At 35.4% G+C, this 18,934-nt stretch overlaps 1 protein-coding gene across 1 annotated transcript in view; it reads left to right on the forward strand.

Moving 5' to 3' along the window:
* The first annotated feature begins 3,658 nt into the window (after positions 1-3,658).
* The window catches only part of HNF4G (hepatocyte nuclear factor 4 gamma), a 62,753-nt gene continuing 47,477 nt past the window's right edge, over positions 3,659-18,934 (forward strand). The window contains exon 1 of the mRNA XM_023519234.1: positions 3,659-3,781. The gene's annotated coding sequence lies outside the window, so the exon portion shown is untranslated. The remainder of the gene's footprint in view (positions 3,782-18,934) is intronic.

Here is an 18,934-nt window from a genome sequence, read left to right on the forward strand (position 1 = left end):
ATAGAAATTATTGGGAACAAACCAAGTGATTACCTAGGAGAATAGTTAGATATATTATGGTACAACTTCCTGATAAGTATTAAACAGTCATTACATATCATGATATTTAATAACATGAAAAAATGCTCACAGGTTGATGATAAATGAAAAGAGCAGGATATATGAGTACATGGTGCATATGATTATGACTGTGTAGGCATGTGTGAGTCCTGAGCCTGAGAACTCCACTGCACAAAGTTTCTGTCCATCTCAGGGCCCTCTCTAGTATTCTCCTTTTGGAATTTGGGTCCACCTTTTTGATGGGCTAATTCTATTTCAGGCTCCAGTGTAAATGTGCTTTGTAAAGAAAGTCTTTGCTAATCTTCTGGGTCCCTTCAGATCAGGTTATGTTCCCCACTTGTATGTTCTCATAACACCTTAATTTTTTTATGGTATTTATTGTGATTATAATGAATAGCCTTATGTGTTCTGTTTCATGTCTGTCTTCCCCATTAAACGATCAACTTCATGAGAGCGGTAACTGTGTCTTTGCTCAGTGTCAGTCAGTGACTGGGACATAGAAGAGTGAAGTAAACATTTGATGAAGAAATGAACCAATGAATAAGTGCAAGGAACAATCTGAGCACTTTCTATGTTATCTCTTTGAGACCTCCACTAAAAACTTACGAAGTAGAAACCACATTCATCACATTTTATGGATAAGAAATCTAAATCTTAAAGAAAGGAAATTATCTGAAGTTATATAGCAAGTCAGAAAGTCAGTATACATAGCTCAAACTTACACCTGATGTCTCTAAATACGTTCAGTGCCTAGGCTCTTAGCCACCAATTATGTAAGTGGTCGTACTGAATGTAACTAATAAAACAAAATATCTTGTTGAACTACATTAAATGTTCATGTTTTTAATGTAAATTGCACAAATATCACAAACCGTATTAACCATTTATTAATAATGAATTTGTAAACATGTTAAATTCAGAAGAAAAGATGTGAAAATGAAAATAGTGATTAACTAAAACATCCATAAGCCAATGAAAGTTTTATCTTTAAAAGATGGTGAAACTTAAAAACCCTAGTTTGTTTTCTCTTGGGCAAATAACAAATGATTTCAAACTCATTTTCACACTCTTTAATTCCTATTACAATAGATTTATCTTGGGATTGGTTTCTTTTGCCATCTTGCAGACAGGTTGTTCTTTTGCATATAATTGTATGTGTGGATCAGTACTCTTGCCTCAGACACTCAAGTAACTGGGACTACAGGTGCCCATTATAGCACCCAGCTAGTTAGTTTTTTGGTTTATTTTTTAGTAGAAATCGGGTCTTGCTCTTGTTCAGGCTGGTCTCTAACTCTTCAGCTCAAGTGATCCACCTTCCTCAGCTTCCCAGAGTGCTAGAATTACAAGAGTGAGCTGCTGAAACTGGCCTATTTTTTTTTAAACTTATTTATATTTTTAAGATGTATAACATGCCCTTGATTCTGGAACCTGTCACATTTAAGCCTTTCAGGACAGCTACACATTTGATCTTTTATATTTGTTATTGAGTTTGTACACATTGGATCACTTATCTGCTCAAAAATCTTCAATGAGTTCTAATCATTACTATAAACAAATCTCAATTTTTTTTGCCTAGTTCTCTATAAACCTTCCATGAAATAGGCCCTCTCTTACTGTCCAGTAACACAGTCTACACATCCTTCAAACACCAATTGCAGTAGAACCTCCATGATCAAACACCTCCCTGCGTTGACCAGCTCCTAATTAGTTGACTTAATTTTCATAGACTGGACATGCACCCTGTGTGCATATCAGTACAATAGGTCTTTTATGTTGACCACCCCTGTATGTTGCCCAACTTGTTGCAATCCCTTGGGTGGTTGATTTACCAAGGGTCTACTTTATTTGCTTTTCTTCACCTCAAACATCTTTACGTTTACCCACCAGTCAAAATATCTGCCCATTCTCTAACCCTCTGCTTAGACCTAATCTCATAATCACCCCCATTCTCAGTTATGAATTTTCCTCTGAATTTAAGGAATAACTAGAATTAGAATGAGTATTTTCCCTACTCCTTCATGCTAATTAACCTCACCAATATTTCTCTCCACAAAGAGATTGACTTTTTAAGGATAGGAACCATGTTTTATATAGACTTTTATGTTCTCAGGTTCTACTATTAAGAACCACTTAATAGAAAATATAAAAATGGCTGCTGTTAAACACAATTTGAAATGTTTGACTTTTGGACAATGATCTTAGACTCATGCAAACTTAAGACTCAAACTCACATTTGAGACTTTAGAAATTAACATGACAAATTCTTCAATTTACCAATTAGAAAATTCAGGTTTAAGTGGAGGCAGAATGAATTAGTCATATTTTATGGTTTTTATCTCAATATCTTTGATATCCTTTTTCCTTCTTTTAAAAATGGAGCATCTGTGCTGTGATGTTTTCTGTCTATTAAAAGATATGAAAAGGCAACCGTCTCATCCGTGCTTGGTCCAGACAAGCAGAAAAGACCTTAGGAATTTGAAGTAGAAGGCATTTAATTCAGGAACAAAGTGCTTGCAAAACCATTGCAAGGCCTGGAGAAGCAAAATTCAGCAAAGACCCCTGTTGGTTTTCAGGTTCACTACTGACAAGTCAGGGAACTATGGGCCTTCATCAAACAGCCTCCAACATTGAGGTGGAAAATACCGGAAGGCCGCTGTAGAATCCCATGCTTGGGGAGCCCAAAGCATTTAGTTGGCTTCTAGATTTTGTGTGAGTGCATCTAAATGGCAGAATCTGTACTGGAAGGGAAACTAATTCTTATGTGTATTTGCCCCTGAAATTTTTATCCCAGTAGTTTGATGCCTTTGGCCACACACTTCAGTAGCTCATTAAGTTAAACTCATCCTTCATCAACAGTGCCCTTTAACACTAAATTAATGTTTAGAATAATAGAATTGTTAAGTGCTTTAAGGGACTAGAGCTAAATTGAACCCTATGTCCGAATTTAAAAGGTTGAAGTCACATAGCAATGTGGACTTCATTGCTTCATTCCAATTTTTTAAACCTTCCTCCATGGCCAAAATAAGTGCTTTCCTGTTGCGTTTGCCTGTGAAGCTGCCCTCTGCTTTTTACTTACATTACATTTAATTCCATAGCTTTCTGATTTAATGAGATAAGGATTTGTTGGACTTAATTCTTTAGGGCTAAGACTGTATCTGCATTTTATGACATGCTTAAAAATTTTTTTTACATGGGTACATACACAGAAGTATAAGCTAAAAGGGAGCTAGGCTTGCTCATTGCTGTTCTAAAATCAAATCACCTTTTTATCTAATGACTTTCCAATGGAAAAGCTGACCAATAAATCTACTTAGTCAGATCTCTCAATGTGGTGAGCGACCCTCCCAGTAGGCAGATATGGTAAGTCTATCATGACCACTTATTTCCACTTGTTCTGTCTGTTACTTGCTGTGGCAAGAGACTCTTCTTAAGTATAAACCATTCCGAACTCACACTGTTGTTATGGGTTGCTTCGTCCTCAGGCTCTCTACTATTCCTTTTGGGCTATTGGTCTTTCAACATGCAGTTAGGGGATTAAAGTAAATCATTTAATCCATGCAGCATGTCACTCAATAGTATGCTTTGGAAATTGTTTCTACAGGAGCACCAGGGAAAGCAGCCAGTCTGAGATATTGACACTATAGAAAAAACTGACAGCTTACTCCTTGTATTGATTCTACTCTTCTCTACAAATATAGACTCCGTTCCCTACCACAACCTTGTAAGTGGTGCCTGCTGAGGTTGCTAAATTGCTTTGTAAATTATTTATTACTTGGACACCTTGTAAAGCTCTCTTTGCTGCTTGTCTGTCTTGGTTGTGCTTTCCAGGGGCACGTGTGTATGTATTGAAAGGTCTCAGAGTGTATACTGACCACAGTGTCCTTATGGAATCCTCTCCGCCCTATTTTATACCACAAATGTGACTTGTCCTGCACACTTAGTATGATGCCTTTTGTCACTGGTCCTTACTTCCTACATAGGACGTACAGAAGATTCTAAATGTTTATATTATCTGCCAGATTCAGCACTGGACAGGCTGGCAATGTGGAGCCCAGTACTAGGCAATAACGCATCTCCCAAAAGCTTAAAGTATTTGAAGAATATCGATTTAATGATGGGGAAAAAGTTTATGTTAATAACAATTGTTTGCCAGAGCAAATAAGTTACTTGCACTGACAGAGTTGTGTCAGTGATCTGAACAAAAAAAAACCTGTAAATGGATTTTTTCGCTCTCTTTTGGATTATTTTCTTCCCATTTAGACTTTCTTCTTTAATTTTCTGAAGCAGAATTATTTTAATGTTTGATATTAAAAATACATTTTTTAAAATATCTGGTAAACAGAGCAATTTGAGCAGACTGTCATGGCCTACTTTTAGGCAGCTGACATTACACGGGCATAAGAGAACGCTTAGTAGAAAGAGGCCTGAGCTTAGTAATTTTCATTTTCCTCTTCCCTCTCCTGAATTCCTGAAGTAGGAGGCTCAGGACAAGTATAATTTGGTGAATTTGGTCCAGAGTTATGCCCTTGGCAGTTTAGAAACCCGAGAAGCTTCTCTTCTCATCCTTCCCTTAATAATTCATTTGATTATTTTTGAAGAATCTGGGCTTTTTAATACCATCCGTGCCATTTATGAGCTCCGTGACTTTAGACAAGTAACTCAGTTCTTGTAAACATCAGTTTCTTTTACCATAAAATGAAATCATGGGCTGGGCACCTGTAGCTAAATGGGTAGAGCACTGGCCCTGTGCACCGGGGCTGGCAGGTTTGAACACGGCTCGGCCTGCTAAACAGAAATCAATCAATCAATTAATCAATATAAACAATAATAATAATGTCTTCAATTATTATTGGAGGATAAATGACAGTATATTTGGAGTGTCAGCACAGATATATATTAATTGTCAGTCATGTTAGAACATGCTACTCATATCTAATTTTTTACTTAAGAATTCAATTTTATGATAATTATATTTTTATATAATACTATTAGATGTATGTTGACAGTAAAAAATGCAAAAATAGAAAAATAGTCAGGTCTTGTGGTGGGTGCCTATCGCCCCAGCTACTCAGGAGCCTGAGGCAGAAGGATCATTTCAGTTTAGAAATTTGAGACCAGCTGGAGCAAGAGCTAGCTTGCTTACAAAAGATTATAAATGAGCTAGACCAACGCTCTCTACTAAAAACAGAAAAAGTTAGCAGGGTGTTGTGGTGGGCACCTGTAGTCCCTCGGGGAGCTGAGATAAGAGGATCTCTTGAATGTAGGAGTTTGAGGTTACTGTGAGCTAGGCTGATGCCACAGCATGCTAGCCTGGGCAACAGTGACACTGTCTCAAAAAAAAAAATGCAGTTTAGTAATTACATATCAATATTGTAGCATCTTATGGACTTTTTTTAATTGTAGAAGTTTGAGGAGTATAAAAACACAGTTCTAAGATCACTATAACTCAATGAAAGGGGGAATGCAAATCTGTGAGAGGACAAAAGATTAGATCACAAAGATTTATGAACAAAGGAAGTCAGCTACTTCTTGACAAGCCAGTGTGGTAAGAGTTGAGCACAGGAAGGGCAAAGGTGGAAACAAGTTAGAGGATTTAGACGATTTGCCACTCACGGCCACATGCTTCCAGCCTATTTCACGGATACCCTCTGCCGACAAGGCTGGTTCCAGCACAGGGCTGCTTCTCTTGTGGGCTGCTTTGTGCCAGAGTGTACTGTTATGATCTCCTTTAATTCTTTCCCTGCATACTGAAGGCCATCACCTTTAATATGAGTTTTCTTCAGCTATTTTCATACTCCACTCTGGCTTGAGATGCTTTTCTTAATATTATTCCAAAGTTTCCCAGGCCTACCTCAGAAGCATAACTAGAGTAAGCATAAATTCATTTTCTTTCAAAATCACTGCCATTTTTCTTTTTCTATGCCATTTATCTCATTCTGTCTTCAATTTTATTTGATGATATACACTAACTTATTTTTGGCATAATTACTTATTGATGGAGACCAAACTATATAGTTTCCTTAACACCAAAAACATTACCTTGCACAGAGCTGGCAGGTCATAATTGTCAGTCAATTTAAATAAAATTGCTATTACTATCTTTTTACAGTCAATGTTTATTTTATTTCATTTTGAGACGGAGCCTCAAGCTGTACCCCTGGGTAGAGTACTGTGGCATCACAGATCACAGCAACCTCCAACTCCTGGGCTCAAGCGAGTCTCCTGCCTCAGCTTCCCAAGTAGCTGGGACCACAGGTGCCCGCCACAACACCCAGTTATTTTTTTGGTTGCAGCCGTCATTGTTTGGTGGGACGGGGCTGGATTCGAACCTGCCACCTTAGGTGTATGTGGCTGGCACCTTAGCCGCTTGAGCCACAGGCGCCAAGCCTCAATGTTTATTTTAAAGTAAAATACATTTTTCTATGATTTTGAGTTTTAAGCATATTTATTGCTACGTATGACATGTTAATGGCATTATCTAAAATTTGATTCTTTCAAACCTTACATTTCACCACCATTCAGTCATCCGAAAAAAATGACCACTCATTATGTTCAAGGAACTAATCCACGTAACAACTTCAAGAATTAATAAACCTCAGTACCTACACTTGATAAGATTGTTTCTAAATGCACATGATTCATAATATTTTAATGTGTAATCACTGTTTATTGCATTCAATAAAAACTCTCTAGTCAGGAGCAGTATTCTAAATGGTCCCAAATTAAAGCCCAATTGATGCAGGTATAATAAAAGATCTTATTAATGTTCATCTCATTATTTCAGACAATAAAAATGACTTAAATTTTCACTTATCTACCACATGCGTTTTCCCTTAATCTCCTTCCGCATCATCAGCCCAGTGTGTGTGTGTTGGAGAGGAAGGAGAATGCTTTTTTCTCATTCTCTGCAAAAATAACATTTTCTCTCGTTTATGTCTTTCATTTCTTGCTGCTCATTAATTTATAGAATACATCTTTATAACACCATTTCATTGTCTTCCTTTTGGAGGAAGGTTCCCTGTTTTAGACAACTTAGATTATTCCACAATTTTTCAACAAATTACAGACTCAGTGAATTTCACGAGTGGACTCTAACTATCATCATTTAGAATTCCTAAAACATAGGTATAATTATTCAAATAACACCATAATGCTGCTCAGAGATCTCATGTTTTAAAATATTTAAATATTTTAATATTTAAAAATATTAGCATATAGAGAGAGCAATAGGGATTCTACTGTTTAACATTGATGTCTATGTTTGCATGTTTGTCTGTAGCGGGAGATGTAGCATCAGAGAAAATCAGAGAAAGTATCCACCCAATTGTTTGAGACCAATTTTTAATTATTATTTTTAAAAATCACAATGAAACATTATCAGATTTAAATACATTAATAGGCACAGCAGAGAAATTTTCTAATTCTTTTATGCAGGGTGTCCATTAAGTTACTTTAAATTGCACATGAACTTTATGGCCATCCTGTATCATCAATGGAAATTACGTAGGCTTATCAGATCTTGGTTAAACAGGTAAACAAAACACGGTGAAGCTTAAGTTGATTTAAAACATGTTAAGGTAGATAAAACAGGAAAGTTAAGAATATAATATCTTAAAAAAAGAAAATGCAGTTAGAGAAGAAATATATAGAAAAGGTGCATCCTAAATTGAACATTATAAAGAATATTCTTTTTCCATTTCAGACTTTAAATGCCTTTACCCAGTACTGATAAAGATTCCAGAGAAAGGATAATATCTTACGTGTTTATTGGAAATTCTTTTGGTATAATCATTGTGCAAAGCTATTTGCAATACATGCTTTTAAAAACTTTCCCCAATGATTCATCTGTGAGAAGGGAAGGCTTTTGTTAGGAACTCTTCAGGATGGAGAAGTTTGTGTCCAAACATCCTCATGTCTTCCCAGGACATGAAACTCAATATCCTTAGGATAGGTTAGTCCAATAATTCCTTTCCCCAGATATTTACCTTCTTTTCTCCTCTAAAATTATTTAACATAAATTTGGTTCATACCAACGCTGAGATTTCCTCTTTTATCCCAAATTTTTCTAAAGGTATAGAAATAAAGTGTCCACACCTGTAGCTCAGTGGCTAGGAAGCCAGCCACATACACCAGGGCTGGCAAGTTGGAACCCTGCCTGGGCCTGCCAAACAACAATGACACCTATAAGACAATAGCTGGGTGTTGTGGTGGGTGCCTGTAGTTCCAGCTACTCGGGAGGCTGAGGAAAGAGAACTGCTTAAGCCCAAGAGTTGCAGGTTGCTGTGAGCTGTGACACCACCGCACTCTACCAAGGGTGACATAGTGAGACTCTGTCTCAAAAAAAAAAAAAAGTATATAAATAGAGGTAGATAAACATGTTTTCAATACATATTTTAACATATATTTTAATATTGTATGATTCATACATAAAAATATATGTTAATGTGTATATTTCTTTTTTTATAAAAGTTATGTTCCAAATCTGTTCCCTCATGAATCTCTTGCAGGCAGTCTACAGACTCTTCTTGTTTTTTTGTGTCAAACTAATCTTACTGTGCAGAGAACTGCATTCTCTCTGCCCCCCAAAAGGGAGAGATTGCCTGATGAGAGGCTCTTCTCTCACGTGTTCTCAAGAGAAATCAGCCTTGTTGCTTATAAATCAAGACTAAAAGCTTTCTGACCTTCCTTATGTGGTTCTGGCAAGGATGAGGTCAGCCCTTGTATGAGGTCAGCTGGGTCCTCAGGTGGTTCTCGCAAGGATGAGGTCAGCCCTTGTGTGAGGTCAGCTGGGTCCTCAGGTGGTTCTGGCAAGGATGAGGTCAGCTCTTGTGTGAGGTCAGCTGGGACGGATACCAAAGAAAAGTACTGGACTTTACTGTGACTCAGGACAAATCACTGTCAGAGATTTTGGTTCTTCTCTACAAAATGAGAATGATAAGACTCTGTCATAGAATAGCTTTGAGGAATAAATGAAATAAAACTATGTGAAAGTTGGGGCTGTGCTTGTGGCACAGTGGGTAGGGTGCCAGCTCCATATACTGAGGGTGGAGGGTTTAAACCTGGCTCTGGTCAAACTGCAACAAAAAAATAGCTGGGCATTGTGGCGGGCACCTGTAGTCCCTGCTACTCAGGAGGCTGAGGCAAGAGAATTGCCTAAACCCAGGAGTTGGAGGTTGCTGTGAGCTGTGATGCCACAGCACTCTATTGAGGGTGATAAAGTGAGACTCTGTATCTTAAAAAGAAAAAAAAAAAAAACTATGTGAAAGTTTTATATGATCTACTAAGTAGTGTGGTAAAGTCAGTTACTGTTGGTGAGAATGGGGCACGTAGGTAAAATATGCACAAACATGGGATGGGGCTGGACCATGCATTTTATCTGCTTCCACCAGCCATTGGCTTCTCCTTTAAGCTTTCAATATGTCACTACTGAAAAGACAGCAAAAGAATCTTTCCTGCCCTTCATGGTTCTAGCTGAATAGGGAGTTTTATGTTAAGTAATTATTAAACCAGATAGCACTGCTTCTAATCTTAGATACGAGGGAGGGTAATTCAGATTATCAATGCTGAAAGAATTTAGAAGGAGAGAGGAAAAAGTAGGCAGTAAGAGTAAAAACAAACCAGGTCGGGGAGGTGGGCCTGGATTAGTTCCTTGAACATAATCAGTGCTCATTGTTTTTTTGGATGAATGTTTTTGGTGGTGAAATATAATGTTAGAAAGAATCAAATTTTAAATAATGCCATTAACATATCATATGTAGGAATAAATGTACTCTAAAACTCAGAATCACAGAAAAATGTATTTAACTTTAACAATACACATCTACTCTAAAAATGTAGTCATAGCACTTTTTATTTGAGTTGACTGATAGTTATGATCTGCCAGCTCTGTGCAAGGTAATGTTCTAAGGAAACTATATAGTTTGGTCTCAATCAATAAGTAATAATTATGCCCGTAACAAGCTAGTATAAATCATCAAATAACAAAATTGAGGACAGAATGAAGTGAATGTCATAGAAAAGGAAAAATGGCAGTGATTTTGGAACAAAATGAACTTATGCTTATTCTGTTTATGCTTCTGCACCTGACGTGCACATCGTGGTTTAAGATCTAAAGAATCAATAGCACCTTCCTACCTTTGCCATCTGTTCTCTTCTTTCAAATCACCAACAAGTGTATTTTATACATGTGAAGTCATAGAAAAACTTTCATATGGTTAAGATCTCTGAAGTCTCCGTTTTAATATTGCCATGTGATAACACTGAGGATTATCACTTTGATTTCACTTATTAAGGATGGGAGGTTTTATGAAACAGGACTTTCAGGTATTAACCAGTGATGTTACTACCAGGCCTCACAATTCACTGTGCCCAGAAGCTGGTACGAGTCTGGCATTTACGTTTCTGCCTGTGGATGCTGTGACTTTTGGAACTTGTTTTTGTAAATTAAGTGACAAGAACATATGGAAGATTCTTTAAGAATTCTAACATTTGAGAGTAAATTCTCTCTCCGTGTTAAGAGATGGGGAATTCTGGTATAAGCCATCGAAAATAACCAGAAGATTGAAAATGGCCTGAGGAAAACTATAGTAACATCAAAATTTCATGTGAGTAAGAGTTGAAGGCCATAAACATAAACAGAAATATCTCAGTGCTGTAAAGTTAATGTAACATCAGCTGAGTTGAAAAGAGATTATAATATATAGATATATTCAGGAAGGTACTAGAACCCTGCCGGTAGGAGTCAGGTAGAGTTCATTACAAGAAGAGAATAAAGAATCACAGTGGTCGGTATAGTCCTTTTAAAAAATTCTTTGGGAAGGACATTTTATTGTAAATTTTGTTTGATCTTGTTATGGAATAATTGTATTCCCCTAATTTTTGCATAATAATCGATCAATTTGATATTAAAATTTGATTTAAATATAAAATTACATTTGAAGACATAACAACTTTAGGATATTAGTTTTACTATTGTTATTGTTCCATGGATATTTTATGACCTTCAATTATTAATTAGTAGTAGTACATGGTCAGAAATATAATACAATAGCTTACAAGAGAATCTCCCAGCAAAGCTCCAGGATGTGTAAGTGGTTGTCATGAAAGAGCTTTTTATCACACTTGATTTTTATTCCTTGCAAATCAACAGGATCAATGTTGCTATAACCAAAAAGGGAGGGAGATATAGAAAATACAAAAGTAATGTCATATGGGCAAGTATCAAGCATCCAATGCTATTATTAATAGTATGTGTATAGGCAGTAAAGTAAGTGAAGGAAGGTTCGTAAGCGTTTATAGATATGAAAATTATAGTTGTAGATAACACTAAAAGTAGTGTCTACTAGATTTAGAAACATTGTCCTATCAACCAAGTGCAAATTTTGTTCTAGAAGGGGCACATCCTAAGTGCTAGTGTCCTAAATTCAGAAAAGGTTTGCAGGGTCCATAGCTTGCTACTCACTGGATTTGACTGGGTGGGTATTGCTGTGTAGATGAGAGGCATTTAATGGCTCAGAACTAAATCAGATGGCATATTTGTATCTAAATCAGTTTATTTTATTTTCTGTGTGTTTTGTTTTGTTTTTGTTTTTGTTTTTATTAACTCATAAAGAGGTAGATCATGTATACATTGATGCATGTATATGCTGATTTCATATACAATTTGGAATGCTTACATCATATTGGTTAATATATCCCTCACCTCATTTACTTAACAATTATGTTAAGACATTTATACTCTATACTTAATAGATCTGACATGTACCCTTGCAATATGCACCATAGGTGTGATCCCACCATTCACCCTCCCTCCATCCGACCTCTACCCTCCCCTTGTCCCCACCTCCCTCCTTCATCCTGGGCCACAGTTGTGATCTAGTCTTCCTAAGCTATTCAAAGTTCCATAGGCTCATAGAATAGCTATTTTTTAAAAAATTCTGTTCTTTCTATTGTGGAAAAACATGTCTTTGTGTGTCATTAAAACATATTTATCTTTTTTTTTTTTTTTTACACAGAGTCCCACTATGTTGCCCTTGGTAGAGTGCTGTGGTGTCACAGCTCACAGCAACCTCAGACTCTTGGGCTTAAGCAATTCTCTTGCCTCAGCCTCTCAAGTAGCTGGGACTACAGGCACCCAACACAACACCCAGATATTTTTTGTTGCAGTTGTCATTGTTGTTTTAGCTGGCGCAGGCTAGGTTCGAACCCACCATCTTCTGTGTACGTGGCTGGCACCATAACCACTGTGCTACGGTCGCCAAAGCAAAACATATTTATCTTTATCAGGCAGAGCATTACAATGTCAGATTCCTTGTAGAAGTAAGTCCTAAATCCTGGATGTAAAAGAGACCAGGAGAGGACGGGCATAATAAAAGAAATTAAGAGAGAGGTGAAGCTTAGTAAATAATACATCTATGAAACTATTCCCAAAGAAATGATAAGATTATCTCATTAATCTATTGAAGAGGAGCAAATTATTATAACTTCAAGGCAGAAAAATTTTATTTCACCTTAAACTTCTAGGTTTCTCCCTGATCTTTCCTAGACATCCGAAATTTCTTTACAGTATTAAAATATTCTCTCTAGATATTTCTGTGTTTCTTGCATTTGTTACTCTAGGCTAGATTTTGTTCATAGGATTCCTTGGATTTTGTTTTAGTTGAAGGAAGATTCTTAACTAGGCTAAGTCAACTTACAAACTAAAATTAAATTGTATTAATATTGTCCCCATGTTTTTGATTTTCAGGTATAACTCTTTTCAAAAAAAGTACAGATATGTCTTAAAATACACTATAATATTATTTGTATTGTATACTTACTATTTCCCCACTGGAAATTCAAAAAGAAATTTATTCACCCTGCACGCAAGTATTAGGACATTTGAGAACCAAGTAGGATTTTTAAGTTTTACCATAGGATCCTTATATCAGCACACAACACATAAAAAGGGCCTGCATAATGCAAGAGATACACATGTTCCTATTTCAACAACATTTTATATGAATGGGATTTCATTTAAAAATAATATTTTCTCCATTATTACTTTTTATTTTGGAGCATATTATTCAAAACCCATACCCAATTCCTGGGTCTGCTACTAATTTGTGTAAAGTTAACATTTAATAGAAAAACAATGAAACTCCATAGGAACAATGACAGCCTAGATGAAATGAATATATTTCTAGAAAAACACAAAGTATCAAAACTGCCATAAGAAGAAATAGTAAACAGTAGACTGAAGAAGTAGAAGTAGTAAAAGAATAGATACTGATACATAAAAAGATTGAATTAGTAATTTTAAACATTCTCATGAAAATTTCCCACTGCGAATTCTAGCAAGTATTTAAAAATAAATTAACGTGAATCATTTGAAAACATCTTCAAAAATGGAGAAGGAAAGAATTCTTAAGGTAAACAAGTCCAGGACCCTGACACTCAAACCAAACACATTAAAAGGTAAGAAAACTACAAACAATTAACCCTCTGAACATAAATGCAAAACTCTTTAACAAGATACTATACTAGCAAACCGCATAGAATAACAAAAAAGTGATTATGTAGTATACACCATATCCAAGTGGGATTTATCTCAGAAATGAAAGGGTGATGTACCATAAAAAAGTCAATATTTACTAAACTAATAAACACATGAACATCTCAGTAGACACACAAAGAGCATTTTACAAGGTCCAACACAATTTTTGTTTTTTTTTTTTTTTGCATTTTTTGACTGGGGCTGGGTTTGAACCCGCCACCTCTGGCATATGGGGCCAGCGCCTTACTCCTTTGAGTCATAGGCACTGCCCCGTTCAACACAGTTTTCAGATAAAAATATTTAATAAGCTAGAAACAGAAGAAAGCTTAGTTAACCAAATATAAAAAATATACATTAACATCATATAAATGTGGAAAGAATGAGAATTTCCTCCTAAATACCAGGAAGAAGACAAGGACATCCATTTTGTGCTAATGCTTTTTAATACATTTTGGAGATGCTAGCCAGAGCAACTAGGCTAGAAATAAAAAGAAAAGGCATTAAGTTAGGAAAGGAAGAAGTAAAATTATTTCCGTTTGAAAATACCGTGATGTTGTACATAGAAAGTCCCAAGAAATTCCACACGAGCTATTAGAGTTAACATTGGGTTCCACAGGCTTTTAGGATATAAAGTCAACATTCGAAAATCATTTTTATTTCTGTAAATGAAACTGATAAATCGAAATTAAGAAATTGATTTCATTAAAAGAGGATTAAGAGGAATAAAACACTAATAATAAATTTAACAAAAGGAGCACTAGTATTTTATACACTAAAAAATACAAACATTTTTGGAAGAAATTTGCTAATACCTAAATAATTAAGACATCCGATGTTTGTGCATGGGAAGATTTAATGTTGGTAAGATGACAATACTCCCCAAATTAATTTATAGATTTGATAATTCTGCCAAAATTCCAGCTTTCTCTCTCTCTCTTTTTCTTTTTGCAAACCCTACTAGATGATCCTAAAGTTTATATGGAAATACAGGAAATTCCAAATAGGTAGAAAAGAAAGGAAGAAGAACACAGCTAAAGGACTGACATTTCTCATTATCGAAATTTACTACGAAGGTGCGCTAATTAAGATCGTAGAGCTAATATTAGCATAGGTAGATTAAACAATTGAAACCCAAACATTTATGGCCAGCTGATTTTGACAAAGACACTGTGATTATTCAATGCAGAAAAAATATGGTGCTGAGACAATGGGGAATTGACACCAAAAAGAAAGAAATTGAACCCTGATCCAACAGTATATACAAACATTAATTCAAAGTGATCAATGACCCATATGTAACAGCTAAAACTATCAAATGCTCAGAAGAAAACATACCACACCTTGATCACCTGGATTAGGCAATGAGTGCTTCAGTATGACACTAAAGGTGTACAGAAAAGAAAAAAATAAATTACATTTCATCAAAATTAAAACCCTTGTGAAGAACATTATGAAGAAAGTAGAGAGAAAATTCACTTGTCTGGGAGATAATATTTTCAAATCATTTCTGATAAGGGTCTAGTATGCAAAATATATCAAGAACTCTTACACTTCAACAAAGTTATTCATTTACCTTTAATTGACAAATAAAAATTATATATATTCATGGTGTACAAGATGCTTTGCAATATGTATGCATTGCAGACCGGCTGAATTGAGCTAATTAGCACATGCATTATCTAAATACTTAAATTTGGGGGGTGAGCACACCTAAAATCTCAGTGATTTTCAAGTATGTATTAGACGTTTTTAGCTACAGTTCACCATGTGTATAGTAGGTTGCTTCAACTTATTCCAAAACAAAGTTTTAAATATAAAATAGTGAATATGTCTAAGTTGTAGGAAAGAGAAAGTGAGAGAAATTAAATTTTTTCCTCTAACTTTAGAATATCTGCATAAACGCAATAAAATGTAAAGAGACGAAATATAATAAAAATTGACTATGGGAAAGTTTAAAAGTCTGCATAATAAAAATAGTTTATAGCCTATTATAGACAACTATTAATTTTAATATATCAAGAGTATCAATAAGAAAACATCATCCAGCCTGATGAGCAAAGTACATAAACATGTAACTTAAAATAAAAAAAAATAAGTTTTTAAACATAATAATGAAATTGCTAGTCCACAAATAAAGACACTTAAGTGTGAATAACAATGTATTAATAATGTCATTTCTACCCCTGGCATTAGGAAAAGTAAAAATCTGTTTTGATATTTGGTATTGGAGTAGTTGTGGAAGAGCAAGTATTTTGTTATCATATAGTGGTGTGTGTGTAAATTATTATTATTGCCTTGAAGTAATCTTAACTCAAAGAGAAAAAATGTCTGTACCCCTCGACTTAGGGATTCTATCTCTAGAAAGACTCAGACATTGCTAGCAAAGATGTTGGTAGGCTACTCATATCATTGTCTGTAATAGCACAAGTCCAAAGATAACTCAACTGTCTGTTAGTAGAGTGGCCTAATGTTCAATGATATGAATAAATTTCCTGGATGTTTTTCAAACAGAGAAATATGCAGAATGGCAAGTATATTTTGAAGTATTTGTGTTTTAAAAGTATACAAGCACATTTAAACACAAACAGTTTTTACAGGGATAAACTTTTTTCTCCACAGAATGTAAGATCTCCAAGCTAGGGAGGTAGGTACTAGGAAGGGCAGTCGGGGAGTATGGATAGAAAAGATTGCTTTTCATATTGAAGAATTCTCAAACACTTAGAGAAATTTCCTGGGGTTAAAGAAAGCACTGGTTACAGGGACAGACTTTGACTTTAGAGAGCCTTATACTTATGCTTACTTTTGTTGCAGACTATATCTTGGGTAATTATTAAACTCTCTAAGCCTCAGTTTCCTTCCTGTAAAATAAAGACAAAAATGGTGGTCACCTGCAGCACTACTATAAGTATGAAATAAGACACAACATGTAAAATAACACAAGGCCTGGTATATATTGAGCATATAATGAATGTTGTATGTTCTTTTTATTAATAGTAACTGGGATGATGCAAGATAGCTGGATATATAGAACAGTGTTTTTGGCTTTCATTGAGAGATGTGGTCAAGATGTTCTTTCAGTAGCTGCTGGTCTAGATTAGAACTTCTTATCCCCCATGCCATGACAAGCTACTGTGTCACAGTCATCGTTGTTTGTTTTGTGAGTAATTTGTTACTCCCAATACTGAAGTTTATGCTAGAGCTGAATCAGTGTTGTACCTATAAAAACTCTCTTACTTTCTTGAATTATGAAATGAATTTTTTCAATGGGAGAGAAAGTGGGGTTACTTAGAACTATAGTTCCAAGAGTGGATGACATCCCGGGTGTGTCAATGGGAGTGTACCACGTATGGCAAAATCATCTGGTTGCGAGCCATAATCCTTTGCTGTGGATGGGAATCAATTTAAAGTTAGTAAATAGGAAGTTCTGGGTCATTTAAGGGCTAGGACTCATTGTAGACTATTTTCAGAATATAGGAGTATAAGTTGCCTCCACAATCCTAAAAGCCAATAAAATTCTGGGCACGGTCAGGAAAGAAAACAGAAAATGTAACCTTACCCTACATAATAACCACAGTGTTTCTGCCTTAAAATTACGAAGTGTGGTGCTGGTGATTAAATCTCAAGAAAGACGTGATCTTAGTACTGGAATTACAAGGTCAAAAGTTAGGAACATTTTAATACTTCTAAGTTTATGCATATGTTATATAGTTAATATATATACATGCACAACTATAGGTATATGTTTAGATTAAAGGTAATTTACATTATTAGTATTGTATTAGTGATATCAGTTGTAGCATAGGTTGTCATTTTAAAAATAAGCTAATTTTCTAAGTATAAAATTATATTTTGAGGTTATGTAATATTACCAAATTTGAACATTTCCCCTGTTTGGTGTTGTCTGTTTATATTTTCCTTTGTTAAAATTGCATATTAATATTCTGCTGATGACAGTTTTTTAATTGGTTTTGATAGGTATTTTGTTGTTTATTTGCTGCTGTTATTGTTTGAGACAGTCTTACTTGCTGCCTGCGTTAGATTTCCATGGCATCAACCCAGCTCACAGTTAGCTTTTAAGTAATCCTTCTGCCTCAGCCTCCCAAGTAGCTGAGACTACTGGTGTGTGCCACAAAGCCCAGCTAATTTTTCCATTTTTAGTAGAGGCTGATTTTGTTCTTATTCAAACTGGTCTTAAACTGTTGAGCTCCAGGGATCTCTTGTCTGAGCCTCCCAGAGTGCTAGGATTATAGGCATGAACGCCACCGGTTTTGATATTTTATTATAAATTAAAATGATCTCTCGTTCCTTATCTATAAGTAATCCTGGGATTTTTTTTTTTTTTTTTTGCAGTGAATTGTGAATTGGGAAGCTAGTGTGACTCTGCTAATCTGATTTCATAATATTATACTTTTGAATTATACCTGTTATATTTGGTGGTACAAGAATGGAAAGGAGAATGGGTATTTCTTAATTCTACTCATTAATGCAGGTAATTATAAAAATTTTACCAGAATCTGGGATATACTCAAATTTTAATACTCATTCTAGCATTGAGAAATTTTCTTTTCAGTGGAGTTTTGATAATTTATTAGGGTTTTGAGAGAAAAAGGTCTCTGTTTTTTCTATGACAACCTTTTCTAAAATGTGTTAGTTTTTGAGGGCAGGTATCGGTTTTGCCCACTGAATATCTGATAGTTACTGATTTCTAAACTTGATTCTTCTGCTCATTGGTTGGTGGACTTTTGACAAGTCACTTAACCTCTTGTTTCCACAACTGCAAAATGAAGCATTAGTCTGAGGTATCTCTAAGCTTCTTGTTAGCTGTGCCTTCCTGATTTATTTGTATTATGAATTTTTTGCCGCCCAAAACATTTTTTGAAATATGCAAATGAATTTGGGATAGTTTATGGCTCTATCCCATTTTTTAACCCTTTCTTAGCCCAAGATAAATAGTACAAAGGTTTCAAAATTCTGGGAACTCACAATCAGACTGTTTTAAAATTGTTTTGATTCACTAAAATATGAACAAAGTTAAAGCAAAATATGTAAAAATTTTTTTTATCTTCTCATCTTTTTGCTTCAATTTCACTGTCTTGTCACTCATAAACAAATATACATGTCCCTTAAGATAGAGTTATTTTGCAAACTCCATAATATAGTTCAATAAAAGTACATAATACGGCTCGGCGCCTGTGGCTCAAGCGGCTAAGGCGCCAGCCACATACACCTAAGGTGGCGGGTTCGAATCCCCAGCCTGGGCCCACCAAACAACAATGATGGCTGCAACCAAAAAATGGCCAGGCGTTGTGGCGGGCGCCTGTAGTCCCAGCTACTTGGGAG

Source organism: Otolemur garnettii, unplaced genomic scaffold (genome assembly GCF_000181295.1).
Source record: "Otolemur garnettii isolate 467f Iridium unplaced genomic scaffold, OtoGar3 scaffold00163, whole genome shotgun sequence".
NCBI classification, from domain to species: Eukaryota; Metazoa; Chordata; class Mammalia; order Primates; family Galagidae; genus Otolemur; species Otolemur garnettii.